Source organism: Tachypleus tridentatus, chromosome 10 (assembly GCF_004210375.1).
Source record: "Tachypleus tridentatus isolate NWPU-2018 chromosome 10, ASM421037v1, whole genome shotgun sequence".
In the NCBI taxonomy this organism is placed as follows: Eukaryota; Metazoa; Arthropoda; class Merostomata; order Xiphosura; family Limulidae; genus Tachypleus; species Tachypleus tridentatus.
The window spans coordinates 54,448,901-54,468,310 of record NC_134834.1 but is presented as its reverse complement, the minus strand read 5'-3'; positions in this window follow the sequence as shown (position 1 = coordinate 54,468,310).

Genomic DNA, 19,410 nt, shown 5'->3' with positions numbered 1-19,410 from the left:
GCAAAAGAAATGAACAATTATAAAAGATCTTTCGTATTTGTACATAGCATGACTGCTTGAGTACTAGCATTTTCTTTTAAATTATAGAATGGACGAAACTTTACATAGTATCTATATACATTTGGCACAACTGTGTGAACAACCAGTAATTAGGGTGTTCTCCTCTATCCATGTCTATATGGTTATACTGATGAGACACGTTTACTACCAGTGTTATTAATTTTATCAACCAATATTTTCCTCCGTTTTTGTTGTATAATCAGTGTTGCTATAAATTATCTAGCTTTTCCTTTGCAACATTGCTTTTCAACTGTAACCAGAGGTGTCGTTAGGTGCTTGTAAGATTCGGAGCTCGAGCCCTGAGATGCAGGAACGTTTGGCGTTTCAGTATGATATCGATCATGGCTTTTCTGATTTTTCGGGAGATTTTTGACATTGTTAAGCAGAACTGGGGCACAAGAGTGTGCCAATGCCAAGCGACAGCTCTGACTGGAACCACAAAATTTCGACTATATTAGCACTAGATTTCTGGATTAACAGTTTCATATATTTTTTTATCAATAACTTTTCCTTTCTCTTTTACATACTTCGTATTCAATCCACAAATCAATGATACGTTATCAGATGTTAATAACGAATATAAAAGTTAGTTCGTTTTTTTACACTGAAAAATTAAAGAATCCATTTGAACCCAGGAAATTAAATCTAGAATAAAGAAATGTAAATGTTGACTTTTAATGTCAGGATGTTGATTGTATTATCAATGTTTTACCGTGTTTGAGTGTTAATGAATTTTCTATATATAGTTGATATATATGTATAACATGGATATTAGAATGTGTACGCATTGATATAATCGGATAGAAAAATGCATATATTTGTAAACATGATTTTAGATACAAGTATTTACTTCTCCGTTATATATGAAACATATTCTCTTCTACATCACCTATAGTTCACCTATTGATTTACATATATATAAATTGTTTATTTGCTGTTGTTGGTTCGGTTTGATTGAACAATTTAATATCATTAATGTTTTCAATTGTTTCTAATATAGTCCAGAACGTTTTATTAAATGTTCGACAAAATGAAGACAGAGTTTCGGTTCAGTTTCATTTAGATCAGCGAATGTTTATCTTATCGATCGCTCTCGAGGAAGTTTTAGTGGTGAAATATTGAGCAAATACGGGTACATTATGGAGATAAAGGCTGCTATTTTAATTACATTAACCCTAAACAGCGGGAATATTGCAAGTAGAAGCATCAATTGATGATGGCCACCATTTAAGGATTAATACACATAAAGAAACTAGTTCTAAGATCCATACATTGTTCCTGATTTTGTGCTTCTAGAAAAGTGTGATATCAGTAAAAGAAAACGTTATGTAAGCCTTCTTAACAACACGTAGTAACGAAATACAATCTTTTATCTGTTCTAGAAGTAAAACTCTAGATACATAACTGTTTAGCAATAGAGTCGTGAAACTGGAACGTACAGCAAACAACTAATATTCGTAGAAGAAGTGAAATAAATAAAATGAACGTACCTCGGTATTTTTTATTTTTCAATGAATTGAACATTATCGATTTTGATCAGACACAAATATAACCACATCACTGTTCTTGCTCGCGCATATTTTGAAAATTATTCGGTAGTCAGAGTTATCTTCATGGGTAAATGTAAAACATGTTATAGTTTTGTTTGTTTGTTTTTTAATTTCGCGGAAAGCTGCTCAAGGACTATCTGCGCTAGCCGTCCCCAATTTAGCAGTTTAAGACTAGAGGGAAAGCAGCTAGTCATCACCACCCACCGCCAGATCTTGGCTATTCTTTTACCAATGAATAGTAGGATTGATCGTACTTTATAACGCCCCCACGGCTGAAAGGGCGAGTATGTTTGGTGTGACGGGGATTCGAATCTGCGACCCTCAGATTACGAGTCGAACGCCTTAACCCACCTGACCATGCTGGGCAAACATGTTATAGCTGTGAGAAGTTAATAACTAATGAGAGCCTGCTAGCTAATGTGTGTGTGTGCGAGTTTGTATATTTTAAAACTGTTTTATGTTTTAATTGTCTTGACTTCACCAAATCGTTTCTGGTGTTGTACTTGTGTAACGTTTAAATGAAGAGACGAATCAGAGAGAAGGGCTTAACTTCAAACTGTGAGCTGTTACATTGTCCTTAAACTATAGTTACTTTGCACTGTTAAACTGCTTCACGAGTTTTAAATTTTTCCAGTTCCGGTTAGAATTCATCAAGGTATTAATTTTCACTTGTTTATTTGTTATTTGTTAACCTCAAAGCTACACATTGGATTGTTCGTCTTGTATCCACTAGGAGTATCGAAACTCAGTTTTTAGTGTTATAAGCATTCAGATTTACTGCTGAGCCACTGGAGATCTCAGTTTTTTGCATCTACTAACATTTTAAAGATCTGAACAAAAATTTTCTACTTCTTGGAATCTTCTTTACGGATCATCAAATAAGTGGAGCAAATTCTTTAAAACATCTGAGATTAATTACGACTTTCCACTTTAAAATAATTTTATTTTAACTGGCTCTTAAAACATTTTGAATTTACACTAAAACTTTATCTGTGTATTTTTTTTAGTATTTCTAGGACAGATTGGTATAAATGTAGCTGCAGAACGTTTATGTTTAGAGTGTGTGTGTTTTTCGTATAGTAAAGCCACAAAGGGCTATCTGCTCAGCCCACCGAGAGGAATCGAACCCCTGATTTTAGCGTTGCAATTCCAGAGACATACCGCTGTACTAGCGGGGGGCTTATGTTTAGAACTCGTTAAATATTGATTACCATAAAATGCTACACTATGTGTGAGGGAAAAAAATTATATTGTTTTTATTTGTGCATTTCTTGTATCGATTACAAGAGATGAAAAAATATGGCAGTTCTAAACGATTGACCGAAAGTTTTCTATGGTTATTGAGTCCTAAATGCATTGTACTATAGTATAGTAAGAAAACCAGTTATGTCTGAAAGAGATTATATATTCTTCAAAATAAGAAACGTAAAAGTCAAAATTTGAGACATATTGTTAACAAGTTTATTCCGGATAGTTCTGTATGACATGTGTGGAACTTTGCACATTCACTGCTGAACATCCAAAGTCTGCAAAGGCGAAGTCCACGCTCACTAGTTGAAGTTTAACGTCACTCAACGTCAATAACGAGTATGCCCCCCGTGAGCATCAATAACTGCTTGGCATCTCCTGCCCATGGAAGCGATAAGATGACGAATCACATCCTGTGGAATGGGTGTCCACTCAGCCTGCAAAGCTGCTGCAAGCTGAGGTAGAGTCTGCGGTTGAGGTTGTCGCCGTCGCAGACGTCGGTCCAACTCGTCCTAAAGATGTTCGATGGGGTTTAAATCCGGTGATCTGGAGGGCCAGGGAAGAACGTTGATGTTTGGTGTCTCAAGAAGACAGTGGTGAGTCGGGCTGTCTGAGGACGGGCGTTGTCATGTTGAAAAACGTCGTTGACGTTCACCATGATGGGTTGCACATGGGGCCTAAGAATCTCGTCGACGGTTGCGTACGGTCTGATAGGAAATCCTACGAAGCCCTGGTATGGTTGAGGCAGTAGACATCGCAGTGGTGGTCCTATCCCGAAGGTGACGTAACCGGATGTAGCGATCTTGTGCGGGCGTGGTCACACGAGGTCTGCCAGATCGTGGACGGTCACAAGTTGATCCATGTTGTAGGTGACGATTCTATAGCCTTGTGATGGTGCTTGGGTGGACATTCACAGCTCTGGCAACATCTGATCGAGATTCGCCTGCTTCCAAGCAACCAATGGCGTTGTTGCGTTGTGCTTCAGTCAGTCTTGGCGTAACTGTATTGCGTGTCGGTGGCTTAACACTGAGCTATGGGAACCAAGAACCCGTCACTTTTATAGGGATTTTGTACATGTTGCACTTGCAGAACATGCAGATCTCTCAAACAAATTTATTGGACCGAATGCGTTTTGGCGAAAAATCCGATGTTTTCCTCCGTTTTCAAAGTGCACAACTTTTATTGTCATTTTGGTCTGACAATCAGTGCCTTAAAACGTGTAACATCACATACTCTGAGCTTGTAACGTTATTACATATATTTCTCTTTAAAATAACAAAAATATCCCTTTTGCGTTTCTTTTTTTGAAGAGTATAGCTGTCATCATACAAGTTTTACTCGCTTAAACTGCCGTTAAAGAAAACTTAAATATCTCTAAACTTACTAGTGCTTTAGAGATTATACGTGATAGTTATTATGATAATTTAATTGTCCAGTGATAAATATTAAGTGGGAAGTCATTAGTATAAAACTAAAAAACAAAGGTACAGTTTAATAAAAGTTAATGGGACATGTATATATATGTATATCATTAAATGGGTGTGTTTTCTGACTTTCATTTTCTGTTCATAAATATCTCTCATGTCATTTTCAGTATCATCTTTCTTGAGTGATTTAACAACAAGTGAAAAGCCCTTCCAATGTCAAGATGTTCAAGGTATTGTATATCAGATTCTTTTAAACTTTCTAGCTTGCCCATGTATAGTTTTTCCAATTATTATTTGCAGGCTTACTAACATATCATTACTGTATTCATTTTCCGAACTTTTGGGCTACACAGGTATTCCGGTACTGGCTCTTACTATTCTAAACTAGTCAAGAAAGGCAAAATAAAGTACTCATGGTATGACTGTCCACATTACCACAGTAAACGTTATTAGACTCTTCTTCCTAATTGCCACCTGATGCTTTTTCTCTGCCTCTCTTATTTTGTTTTGGTTCATCACACTGACCATATGTTTGTTGGTCATGTGTAACATGTCAACCTATTGAAGTGTTCAATTACGTTTACTTAATACATAATCGCTGACGCTTGTAGTTCGACAAATTAAGTTGTTGAAGTACTTAGTGTGGTCTACCTCATTCTGGAACGCTGTCCTCGTGCGAGCATATGCTACATCAAAATTCAATTTCTGCATTAGAACTATTTGTTTTGAAAATTTTATCATGACCTCACTCTGGTTTTATGTTTTCTGTCACTATATGTTGCCATTCAAACTCATATATATATATCAGAAACAGTGGTTCACAATCACTGCATGCATTCTTGTGAGTATTTAGGGATATTTAGATTTCGCGTGCTGCTATACACTGAATTCATAGAAAGCATAACCTCCGAGTGAAAGTTCAGCGCGTTTAGGGTAAAGTCAGTAAATAGTTATCCTGTCATTCTACAGTGCCTTGCAGAAGTATTAACTCCCTGCAAAGTTTCTACATTTTGTAGCCATCTAAGCTTGCAATCATGAAATTTTATATTTAGAGTCTCCATAATTTAGTCCAAACTGAGAAAATAAAAATGATATGTAAATACGTTAGATGTTCAAAGAACATTAGGACATTCTCATTTGTATAAGTGCTCAACTTCTTTGCTACTTCAACCTTAAATCAGTTCAGGTGCAAAACATTAGTATGAAAGGTCACAAAACTATTTCAATAGTCTCTGGCTGTGCTAATCAAAGTGGTTTAACTTAACTTCAGAGTAAATGTATCTGCTCAAGTCGCAAATGACATAATGATATGACAAACCAGTTATGAAGGCAAAGAAGTTTTCCAAACAAGTCAGGGATGAAACTGCAGAGAAGAACACTCAGTAGAAGGTTAAAAGAAAATGTCAAAGTTGCTGATTATATCTTTCAGTACAGTTTATGAGTTTCCTTGTTAGTTGAGACTTGTGGAATTTAGTTTTGTCTCCTCTACGACAATTATCACTAAAGCTAGATAAAAGTATTTAACTACTATTCAATCATAAAGAAATGATACGTGTTTCATGCCATTCAGTTATTACGCAGATCAGGATGTCCTTCCAAACGAAGCAGCCGAGCAAGCAAAAATCTGGTTAAAGACATCACTGTGAAGACAACAATGACTTTGAAAGATTTTCAATATTTCATGTGCCAGATGGAAGTCAGTGTTCATACACCAACGATACCCTTTCCTACAAAAAGCTGATCTCTATAGGCGAGTGTACAAAAAGAAGCCATTACTAAAGAAGAATCATCTTAAATTTCGTATATAGTTTGCGAAAATGCATATAAATGATACGATACAGAAGAGTTTGTAGTAAACTTTTTGATCTAAATTTAAAGCGATATAGCTGGTTCAAGCCCAAAACAACATATTGTTTAATCAACACCATCACAACTGTCAACCATAATGGTAGCAGCATTACGTTTTGAGGATGATTCTTATCAGCAGGGACTGGAAAGCTTGCCAGAATAGAGGGGAAGATGGATGGTGCGAGGTACAGGCAAATCCTAAACGAAAACATGCTTGAGTCAACCAAGAATTTAAAAACTGTGTCGCATATTCACGTTTCAGCAGGACAATGACCCGAAGCACAAGGCTAAAGCCTCACTGGAGTGGTTTCAAAAGAAAAAGGTGAATGTTTTGGAGTCACTCAGTTAAAGTTCTGACTTGAGTCCAATAGAAAATTTGAGGTGAGACATTAAGATTGTAGTCCATCAACAATTCCCGACGAACTTTTCAGAACTGGAGCAATTTTGGCAATACGGATTGGTAAAAATTACATTAACCCTTTGTGCAAAGGTGGGGGAGATCTATCTAAAAAGTCCTACAGCATTATTTGAATTTTACCAAATTGTAGAGAGTAAATTCGTGTGGAAAGCACTATATATGAAAAGTAACAATGAAAAGTTATCGTCATATTTACCCTGATTGAAGCTTTCAACCTTTGCAAGCATACACTTAACAGTTTGTAATATTTGTTCAGTGAAACTATCAACCTGGGAACGACATAGAGAACTAGAAGTCTTCACCATTATTACAAAGTGACATAATTCCACGAACAATTAAATATTTAATCTTGCTCCTTGATCTCCTTGAGTGCGTTCTTTAGTACTCTGTGACGAATTGCTCATTGCTTAGTGAATTTATTCATGACAGACTTTATTGAAGTGTTGCTTATTGGACACCCTTTGGCTCATTTAAGAAAACTATTGATAAGCGTTAAAATTTATCAAGTTCTTTTCTCTCTCCAGTCCTTGTCGCATCAAACATGCTCGCCCTTTCAGTCGTGGGGGCGTTATTATGTGACAGTAAATCCCACTATTCGTTGGTAAAGGAGTAGCCCAAGAGTTGGCTGTGGGTGGTGATAACTAGCTGCCTTCCTTCTAGTCATACACTGCAAAATTAGGGACGGCTAGCGCAGATAGCCCTCGTGTAGTTTTGCGTGAAATTGAAAAAAAAATCTCTCTCCAGATATATTCGTATAAATGTGTGGATGAGAGAATGAATCATTCTTTATCTCAATTTTTTGTCATGATTATATTTTTTGTTTAGTAGCATACACACACACACACATACACAGTAGACCATCATCATTTAATGTCTCTGTAGAAATTTGGTCAATAGAGCCGATTCTGAAATTTAGCTGTGGTATTGTCACACAATGGATTCCCTTTGACTCATGTATTATGCATATTATCCTTCTTTAGAACTTTTGGAACCATTAGCTACATCAAGGAACACATACACCATGTATCTGTGAAGCATAGCATTTGTTAAGTATTCTCTGTCATACCTTCAGTTTTTGTTATAATTGATTGAATTTATAAGTTTACTTATTAGTTGTGACTTGTGTAATTTAGGTTTGCCTGCCTCACGACAATTAGCACTAAAGCTAAATCAAGGCATTTAAATGCTATTCTCAAAATTATTTATTTTTCACCCTCACCAGCTAATTATTCATGACATTTTTCTTGCGAGAAGTCCTTTTTCCCACTGGAATTTAATTTTGTACAACAAATGACAGTATGTTGGAAAAAGTGTTAAGCTCCCCTTTTAGTTGAAGGTTGGTGCTACTTGTGTTGTGGTTTGAATTTAGCTTGATTGCTTAACACATTGTCTTTACTAACTTACTTTGTGTCTCAGAAATTTTACTTCAATTTCATACTGACTGACCTTCCTTATTTTCATTGTTTATGCTTTCAACATCAGCCTGAAATGTGCAACCAAACATTAAATTATCCTCTATGCATATATTGGACATACTTTCCTTTGCAGATTATGTGAGGTAACTTTCAAATATGTCACTTGAAATCATCTTGCACAGTAGTGTCTAAATAACATTACTTGTGTGGTTGACCACTACTAAAATTATTTTTCGGTTTCCTTTGATCATCTTGTTAAACTTACCCTTAACCTAGTCACGATATTTAGTATGCTGACACAGTGATAACACTAAAATATTTAGACATGAAGGAGCATAGACATGTTGACAAAATTACCCTTTTTTCCCCATGTGAATGGCTTACAGAACTTTAGTATCCTTCCTTCTTTTTTATAGTGATTAATAATGATGACCATACAATTATTTTTGTACTGCAATTCTGTCTTTCAAAACCTACGCTATTTTAGCACTGACTATGCACCTAATACTTTAGGGAAGGCTTTTCATGTTGGGTATATTAGTAGTAACTATACAGTGGTGTCTTTATGTTGTCTGATTATATCCGTTTTACTCAGATGTTATGGAAATTCTTGGATGAAAAGTGACAGAATTAGCAGCCTCTATGCAATTAGTCACACTTAATTTTCTATTGTACATGGTGTCTAGCATCAGACCAGTTGAAAACTTCACAGGTATTTATCCAGAATAACTCCATACTACTAGTATATAATATCCTGTTTAGGGAGATATTATAATTGTAGCAAAAGCAGTTTTGTGCTTACACAGTAAACAGTATACTGCACTTGTTACACTCAACCCTGAGTTTGTTAGTAGGGCTACGTATGACTGTTCTATAATATTGTTGTGGTTTTATATTCTTTTGGTTACTATAATTTTAAAATCACTTCTATAACCCGTGACATTCATAGACCGTTGAAAATGACGTAAGTCGAAACGGTAGGTAAAATAAAAACACTATATATCTAAATCTGTTTATCGTTTTCATTCGAGATGGTTTCTATCCTTTAAAAGTAATAAAAACATTTCTACTCTGATGAAATTTTATTTTTGTCCTTTAGTTCCACCATTCTTGCCTTAAAGTATAAAAAAGAGCCATTCAACAATGCGGTAAGTTCTTTAGCAATCTTAAGCACTCATACATATTATTATAACGTTTCGTTTCTTAAGATAAAATAACTTCAGAGATCTTAATTTGTCCTCTCATGGAATCCTTTCCCTTCCAGGTATCATCCTCGTAACTCTTTTTAACAACCATTTCCAATAAATAATTTTTCATTTTCCATACCAAAATAAGAAACCAAAGACTGAGAAAAATAATCCAGATATGACATAGCCAGTGCCTTATGTAATAAAACTACCTGTCTTATGAGTATGTCAAGTGCTTCCTCCTGGGTTAGAGCTATATTTAATTTTGTATAGTTATTTTAGACTAACTGGCCAGATAGCTATCAGTTTGTTCGCTGTTGTAAAGTTAAGGGAAAACTACTGTTATTTTGTTGCCAGCTAAATGCAAACAGTCATAGCCTCCTTGCTTTACATCACTGTATTGATGACACGCGTCTCTAGTGGCTCAAAATATTACTCACAGTACACCTCTTACAGTGTTGACAGTTGAATGGGTGCAACGGGTACTATAAACCTGCCCTCTCTGTGGTAGTATTCATCTTTGTTGAATTGTGGCACTCTGTTGTGCTACCATTGACTGTTTGTTTCCTATATGACGCATAAAACCCTTAAGACGTACAGATGTGAGTAAAGCTATAGCAGTCGTCACTGTTGTTTTTCTGAACTTGCATTTTATTCAACATTAATACACTGAATCTCAACCAGAGTAAGAATATTTCTCATTCCAAAGTGGTGCTATAGAGGTTCAACTGGACATACATGTATACCCTCAAGTATAATACTCTAGTTCTGTCTCAGAGGAATCATGTATTGCTGCGCCAAGTGTATGCTCTGTGGTGTCATTTTTATCGAGAACTGCATGTCTTGTGATATCTCTTTGTTAAGAGATAAATCATGTAGTTTTCAAGTGTCAACCACACTAACATCATTAGGTCACGGCTCGATTTTATTAGTTCGGGGGTGGATATCAGATATTTGATTCTGACAATTTGTAATTCTGAATGAATCTTCCTATGTGATATTAGGATGCTCCAATCTCTCATTCTCAAAGCAAATTCCTATAATTGGTTAATTTTCCTTCACTTTGTTGTATTTTAGCTGGTTGAAAATGTTGGCAACTACAATATACCTCTTTTAATGGTTTGATATTCATGGTCAGAAGAAGACATTTGGAAGAGTGACAGAGTAACTGTTACAGAATAGGATTGTCTCATGGCCTGAAATACAAATATTATAACCTATCCTCCGCTAATCACAATCACAGGCTAGAATATGTCCAGTTTTTCAACGTTGGTGTGTTTTTCTGGAAGTGGATCATGATTTATATACTCTAGAAAAAAACAAATAAAATAAATTATCAAGCGAAACAAAGTGTTAGACTAAATAAACGTCTAACTGATTACCAGCTAAAAAGCATTTTGTTACAGTACCATAATGTTTGTGACTTACTTACTATTGTGATAATGCTATTAAAGTCCTCATCCGTAAGGTATTATATCTGCGCAAATGAAAGATTCTATTATAAATGTTTCAAATAGCATTAATTTAAGAATTAGTGAAGGTAATATCTGTGTACACTGAATAAACGCTTTATTTAGGGTTAAGATTGATATCAATTGATTCATTTCCCACTCACAGTGAAAACAAATAATTATATTGCATGAACCTTAGAACAACTATTTAAATATTATCCAGTCTAATTCTAAAAAAAATGTATTATTTGATTTACTCATTTTTATCATTTACTATTTTGAGAAATTTCCATGACGTTACTGGGAGGCATAGTTAATAAAATTAAATAAGCATCAGAAATGGTTCATTTCATCTTAGAATTAGTTGTTTTAGTACCGTTATCCAAATTTGCATTACCCATTAAGATATATATATATATACTGATACTTCATTTTGCCGATTGCAATATTCTTTAATTTTGGCTAAAAGTCATAAAAACATCGTTGAAGCTTGGAAAGATTTTTCGGTGACTTAGGACCTAGTCTTTTAAAAATGTGTCAAGTCATGCTAGATAAAAATATTTTTGCTAACAATACTATTATTCCAGATAAATTTATATCTAATAAACTTAGTTTATTATCAATAAGTAACAAGTTATTTTACTTATTTATGTTGTTGAACATGATACAACTAAGAATAGCTTTTACTAAATAAAGGTTTCAGTCATATTTGAATCACTGGAATACATCAGAATATTCTAATGTCACCTACTGTAAATTGTAAACCTAACTAGGCTTACCAGACGTTTTGTTATGAAATAAAATGTCTGTAGCTTTCAATATATTATGCAACATAAAAACATTTTTAGATAAAAAAATAACTTAAAGAAACTACAAATTTTAGGTCTGTGGTGATCCCCAATCTTCTAAACCTCCAACTAAATTATATTGTTTTTCTTTGCAGAATCCAAATCAGTCGTTTTTTTCCCACGAAACCACAAAGTAATTCTTACATCACTTCATTCCCTCTATATTAACGTAAATAATTTATTATCTTTTCTGACTAATAATATTCACATTTTGCCTGCAGTTAATTTAAGTGCTAAGTTTCATAATCCTAAAGGCATTACGAATAATATTCAGAAAAACAGAAAGTTATGTTTCGATATTTTAGTAGTTTTTCTTTGTAATTTGAATTAAATAAATGTTACAAAATAACATGTTAAAAATTCCAAGGTATTTTTATTAAATTTTTAATATAAAGTTATTTTTTACGCTACGAATGTGATATGTAGTTAAGCATTTGGCGCCTGAAAGGTGCTCACAACTCAAAAAAAGTTGACATAAACAAACGAAAAAGTGTCTTTGGTTGGAAACACAATCCCAAAAATTATGATAAAAGATTATAAAGATGAGAATTCAGGAGAGAATTACGTAATTAGAAATAAAACAGAAAAATACTTTTGGCACAAGAGGGTTTGGTTTGTTTTGAATTTTGCGCAAAGCTACCCGAGGGATGTCTGCGCTAGCCGTCCCTAATGTATCAGTGTGAAACTAAAGGGAAGACAGATAATCATCACAACCCACTGCCAATTCTTGAGCTACTATTTTACCAACGAATAGTGCGATTGAACGTCACGTTATAACGCCTCCACGGTTGAAAGTTCGAGCATGTTTGGTGTGACGGGAACTCGAACCTGCGACCCTCAGATGACGAGTCGAGTGCTTTAACCACACTGAGGGTATCAAGGGACTACAAAACTTTGTGTAGATTGTATGAGTAGACGTTGTGTATGAACTGAAAACAGTGTTTGTATATAAAAATATTGTACAAGAGGAGCTTATTGTTTCAGTTTAATATGAGAGTTATTATTTAGATAGATTATATAGCTCATATGTTAAATTTAGTTATTTATTAGGAGCAATAGTTTATCATAAGTTCACTTATATAATTGTTTATAAATCATACATTGCGTAGTTCAATAGTTATGAGTTGGTGATTGTTATGTTACTGCATCTTTTACTAGAACATTCCAAGTTTTTCTCATTGTTTGAATTACGTATTGTTGCATCATAATATCTATAGTGTACGGAACATTCTAGACCTCTTTTGGGGTACAAATACGTGTCGAAACTTTATTTCGATATGCAGATCTACACTGCATGATTGTGAATTTAGCCATAAAGAGCATAAAGCGACGATTTTTAAAGTAAACTGATCATTATAATAACGTGTATTATAATAACAGAGTATAGAAGAACAATTCTTCTTTTTAACTGTGTTATAAAGTAATTAACTGGTTGCCTGGAATTTGACGAAAAAGAGACCATATTTTTAAGCTTTGGATACAACTGTGGCAACCAACAGTTACAGTAGGGATTTTAAAGTTAAATTATCAGAGACTGTATTGTAATAAAGAGCCTGTGTAAACTTTGACAAAAAGGAGACAATTATATAAAGCTCCGTATACAACTGTCATAGCCAAGAGTATAACAAACATTTTTATATACATTTGACTTGTTTTATTACATTATTTTAAAACAAGTGTCATATCTTTACTTTTAAAATTTATCATCATTACGTCACAGACCTATACATAAAACCGAACTGTGACAATAATTTTGGAACCCATCTAACACTAATCTTGTTCCCAAATTGTCACTTAAAATGCTTGCCACAGAACACTTACCAATTTTCACTTCCCTTATTTGCTAGTGGCAATTCTTCTATGACATGTAACCAACTCATTAACTTTATTCACAGTTTCTGTCGTAATAATTGTCGAGAGCTGATCTTACCTTGAATCATCTTCACATGATTGTCTACCTCTCTTAAACTCAGTGCGCTATTTTTTCATTCTTGAATATACCAGAGAACTCTCTGCTAACACTGTTTATGCATCCTAGTGGATTTTTGTAGCGTTCGTTTATTGTTATCTTCTCCATCATATTTTATTCTGCTCTTTTCTTTCTTTTACTCCGCAACACAAAAAATACCCTCAGTTATATCTTACTTGTTTTTCACCCATTATAAAATAGAGGAAACTTGATATTTATCAGAAAAAGATAATACATTCCATTTTTTTTCAGGTTGGGCCATGAACTTTTCAGACAGCCATTACTAAATTTAAGTTACTGAATTTTGGTTTAGCTTTTCTTTAATTTTCTACATAATTATCTTAAGAATGCCATAATTTCACAACTTAAAAGATATACAGTAGTTTGTAATAAATCTTTGCTTTAGTATTTATTGACAGTCCTCTATAGAGATTTAAACATTTTTATTTCAGCATCAACTTGCCACAAGGATCTTCACTAAGTCCTGTCTTGTTCAATACATGCTTAGCTGATCTGGTTAGTGTATTGGAAGACACGAAGTGACACCGTATACATATGTAGTCCTGTCCTCTTCAACCAATGAAAGGCCCAGCATGGACAGGTGGTTAGGGCGCTCGAGTCGTAATTTGAAGGTCACGGGTTCGAATCCCTGTAACACCAAACATGCTCGTCCTTTCAGCCGTTATAATGTAACGTTCAATCCCAATATTCGTTGCCAAAAGAGTAGACCAAGACTTGGTGGCGGGTGGTGATAATTACCTGTCTTTCCTCTAGTTCTACACTACTAAATTACAGACGGCGAGCAGATAGCTCTCGTGTACAAACAAACAAACATACAGCCCTTCCGTGGCACAGTGGTATATCTTCGAACTTACAACGCTATGAATCGGGTTTCGATACCCGTGTTGAGCAGAGCACAGATAGATCATTGTGTAGCTTTGTTCTTAGTTGCCAACAAACAAACTAAATTTATTTACAGTGGTAAAGTTAGAGGACTTAAGTATTCGGATATTGTTGAAGTTAATATATAAGTTTACTGTATAAAAATGTTCATTAGTTTACTGTATATAAATGTTCATTAGTTTGATGAAGTGACTAGGAGAAATAATGTTGTTTTATCTCGACTGAGGTTGGGCACTGGCAGACTCAATTACATTTCACCTAAGATTGGACAAGTAAACTCTTCTTGCTTCCCTCATTCCAATACTGAGTTGGAACTCATTAATAATATACTTTTAGTTAACTATCTATAATACTACTTTCTAGCATCCTCAGTTTATCTTAGACAAGTTTTCTTTACGTTGTGATTCTGATGTACCTTTCACTGTATTCTAGTTACCTACGCTTGTTTTACGTTCTTTTTTTTTAATTCCTCTATAAACCGCATCTGGTTCTACTTTCTTAGGTGTATACTAACATTAATTTCTTAATAAGAAAGTTTTCGTACAAGGGTTATAAGAAACATTAACCATCATTAGATGTGTAAGGTTTGCATATAGTATTTAAGAGAAAAAAAAGTTCTGTAATCAGATATTCTGTTCTATTAAAGAACTTAGCAGAGTGTGTGTGTTTCATTATAACAAAGTCGCATCGAGCTATCTGCTAAGTCCACCGAGGGGAATCGAACCTCCGATTTTAGGACAGTACATCCGAAGACTTACAGTTGTCCCAGCGGGGGACCTTAGCAGAGTTCAATTCATGAACTTTCACGTAGAAAAATGCTGCAATCCTATAAAGCATTTGGTTCAAAGGTAAAAATTAACATGTTAAATAACAAAACAAAGACATATTTTTATGTAAATAGTTGCAGTTAATTTACTAATTCCCATACTTATTTACTTGTGCAAATTAAGTACTAATGTTTCCTCAATTTATCCAATAATGTATTATGAATGTTAATATGTATGTATAATTTTGAAATAACGTTGTTTAAACATTTTTAATGAAAACATATATCTTATAAAGTAATTTATCTCCGTGAAATTCATAATTTTGAGTCTTGTCTTTAGCTTTTATTTCTATACATGCTTGTCTTGTCATGCTCAAGTCCCTCATAGATTGATGTCATATGTAAGCAGTATAGCAATATAACTTATATTATAGGATTAATCTGAGATTTGAAACACATCAGATATGTATGTTAAAATTTAGAAATCATCTATATTTGTTTTTTCAACGTCTAAAACAATGAGCCATTTTCTGAAATAATTATAAACGAAATTAGCGCATGGTGTTACGGGTAATGAAAGTTTTATCTTGAATAAAAAACTTATTATGAAATGTATAAAAGGTTTAAAGAATATTTCAACTATAATTTCTCAGGATGTATCCAAAACAACATCCTTCAACAGAGTCTGAAGCTATACAGTCATTCATGAAGCTCACATTGTATCACTAACCAAGATCTTCAGTGAAGAGGTGAAAGATAAAACGTGTTATCCCAACTTACGAGATAAATTAGTTAGGATATACATCATGCATTGTTGAAAGACTTTGATTTATCAGTTTAATCAATAATATGAACCTTTTCTCTTACTGATAAAAATTTAGTATAATATTGATCTTCGCCAAACATATCACGAATTTTGCAGGTTGCATACATTTTCCTTTTCTTTACTTTCAGTACAAGTTGGTGATGGATTGTCTTTAGTTTGTGGTGAATCCAAAGCACCTGCAATGATATGTTTTTTTTTTGTGGTACAGTTTCTACGCACTGTCATTTTAGCAGAAAGGGAGAGTTATACTTATCAGTGCACTAAATACAATTGTAGAAATAACCTGCTACCATTACTGTATTATGAACAATAGTGGTTCATAATTGGGATAGCAATGAATTACATTAAACCATAATGGAACGTTCGGGCAAAAAAAATATGTTAAACAGTAAAGATTCAGTTTAAACAACACTTTAAAACTTTTACTGTTTACTGCCATGGTTGTACGTAAGTAGAAATGCACAAAAGACTCACGTATGTTAGATATAGAAGGAAAGGGAAATCCGCTCAAAACGTTTGTATTTCTTCTTGTTGTTATTATTTTCTTACCAGCCTATAACAAAGACGACTTGGTATATTAGATCCAAACCTTCTGTAGAATACTAAATAAGGTACTGCGAAGGTTGTTGGATATTGAAAAGTCGACTTCTTTATCTATATTGAACATCAACTAAAAACATCATATTTCTCGTGTAAACCCCTTGAAGCTGGCTTTTTCTCATATATATGTTGTTCCTATAAAATGTTTAGTACAGGTAAAACAGGAGTTACCAGCCAATAATAGATGAACATTAAATGTGTTTAAGAAGCTAACACATATATTTTGTACGAAATGAAAACCATATTAGCTACCTACTATCTATCTTTCTAATCGTTACAATGTATAAAATCAACTACCATATCAAGTAATCTGTTACACACAGCTGAGCATAAAAATCCAGCAAACAAGATACAACAAATTGGGAATTTAAAATCTGTAAATAAGTATCGTAAAATGGAGAGTAAGGAATCAAGCTTGGAGATACTACAAACGTTACTTACACAAACTACAAAGTACTATTTTCCATAAAATGTAATTCTAGGTGAGAGTATAGAACCAAAATAGGGGATTGCATGTGTGTAACTAATGTCTACAGTATCTCCAGCCTTATCTCTTTACGATCCCTGTATACAGTTTTTTAAATTCTCAATTTTTATATTGGTCTTGTTTACATGAAACACACCGTGCAGGTATGATGGTCTTGTTTTTTAACCTTTCTAAAAACTGATATAAAAGTTATACTGTTAGAATTTTTTTCTATTAAGAATATGTTTAACTTTTCAGCGAATGAATTTTTTAAGTTGTAAGGATGGAAATTAGTATGTTCTCATAAAGTATGTGTAGTTTTATATTTTACAACTCGGGCCTATTACATTATCTACATAATTATTTAATTCTAGGGAATGATATACTGACATATTGAGAAGCTGGTTGCATGAACACAGAACTAATTTTGTAGTTAATGTGGTTGTATTTACTTACCAGGAACAAAAATTTAATCAAGTAACAACATGTTTGTTTCACTTCACTTGGCAGAATTATTCGTTTAAGTTGTGATTCTTTTAAAATGCTAAGGGAGATTTGAGGTTTTTCTCTGTGCTACGATATAAGGTACTTTTATACAGTGCTAATTAGATTTATTTTCTATTTTTACTATATTATTTTATAGTACTTTTGCCCTAAGGATGGCGACTGCTACGCCCACAAACGTCCGCGGATAGTGAATGAAAATAGAAATCAGAACTTTGTGGTATTAAGTTCCTAGTTTCCACCCATTTGTTGAATTTGTGTTATAACTCTTCTGGGTCTTCATATTCATTTTGTGGAAGCGATGAAACCCTATTTGGGAGTTATTACTGTAGAACCTACCGTTAAGATTACACCTTTTGCATTTTTTCGTTTAAAATTACCTTATCAGCATTTCTCTTGTATTTCTTCTGCTATGTGTATTGTAATATCTTCATTGTTTTTTAGGGATGCTGATTTTATTGCACATATAGTAGTTGGCATTTTTTTGTTTTCAGTGTTTTAACTTGTATATACCAGGCCTGTAATAAGGAAAATTACTTCAGAATACTGAGAGTAGCTGTGGAGAGAAATGGGCGAGGAGTACTATAACTTTAGATGCCTAATAATAATTCTACCAAATATTTAGATACCGTATAAATATAACGCATTTATAACTTATTTCATGCCATAAAGTTTTTAGAAAAACGTGTTATGGACGGAAGTCCGGATAAAACAGCGTGACAGTCTAGTGAGTCCATTCATCGTGTTTAGTTTCATCAAGTTATGCCTGTAGGAAACGTTTTATATGACACAGAAATTAGGATGTACAGACACGATGATCATGAATCGTTGGAATAATAATCCGTGTTGATATTCTTACAACTAGAAAATTGACGTCAATTTGATACGGTGAGCGAAAAACTGAGGGAAGAAAAACCTGCGGGCACAAGTAGAACAGTACGAAAGGTTAGAATTGTTTTCTATATATATATTTAATGAAATTACTTTTCTGCCATTTGTCAGGGTAAGGAAAAGGAAAATTTGACAGATATTGTGCATTAAGCATATCATTGCGACAGACGGAAGGTGGAAAAAGCGGCGAATTATTTCATTCCAGATCGAAAAAAAAAATTGCCATTACATATTATTCAGCACACAGATTTGTCTTCTTGGGCCGTGTATTGAATGACAGAGAACTGTGACACAAACTTTGTCGGCTTTAAGTCGGACTTCGCCCGAAAGTAGGATACTGAAGCTTTTCCACTGAACATAAAGAAAAACAACAAAAACACAAGTTATTCGTTTGTTTCTATTTGCCTAAAGGCGCAATAAATGTCTACTTCAGTATAATGAAACCACGATAGAAAGAGAAAGACGGTGTTCTAATTTCTAGTAGAACGCCTGAAGGTTATTATCATACTCTGTAATATTAAATTACAAGCATTTGAAACAGATTTATTTTTAGTGGAGACTCTATTTCTCATTTTCGGAGAAAATTTCAAAATAATAGGCGATTAAAGTAGAAACAAAACCCTGAAAACACTTTTTGCCTAATTTATGAAGTGGAAGCCATCTGGCAATATATAATCATTGAAGTATGTAATAACCGCCTAAGGTTCAAGTAGCTAAGATGAAAACGATAGTAAATGAATGTTTAATTAAGATTACGGAGACAGTTTCTCCAGTCTTCATCCGTGACTCAACAATTATTTAATTAATACTTCATTATTAAATGGTAGTTCATAATTAATAGTTTGCCAGTACTCGAGTTCCATCCGAATTGCACAATCGATATTCCTTAGTTTCGTTTGGAACTAAGAGATTGTTAACGTCAAAGGCGTTTCGAAGGGAGCAACCGTAGCAGTCTGGGAGTTGGAGTTTGACAATGTTCCAACAACACTACAACAGAATTTCAGGCTTATTGAACAGTGAAAAGATGAAAATA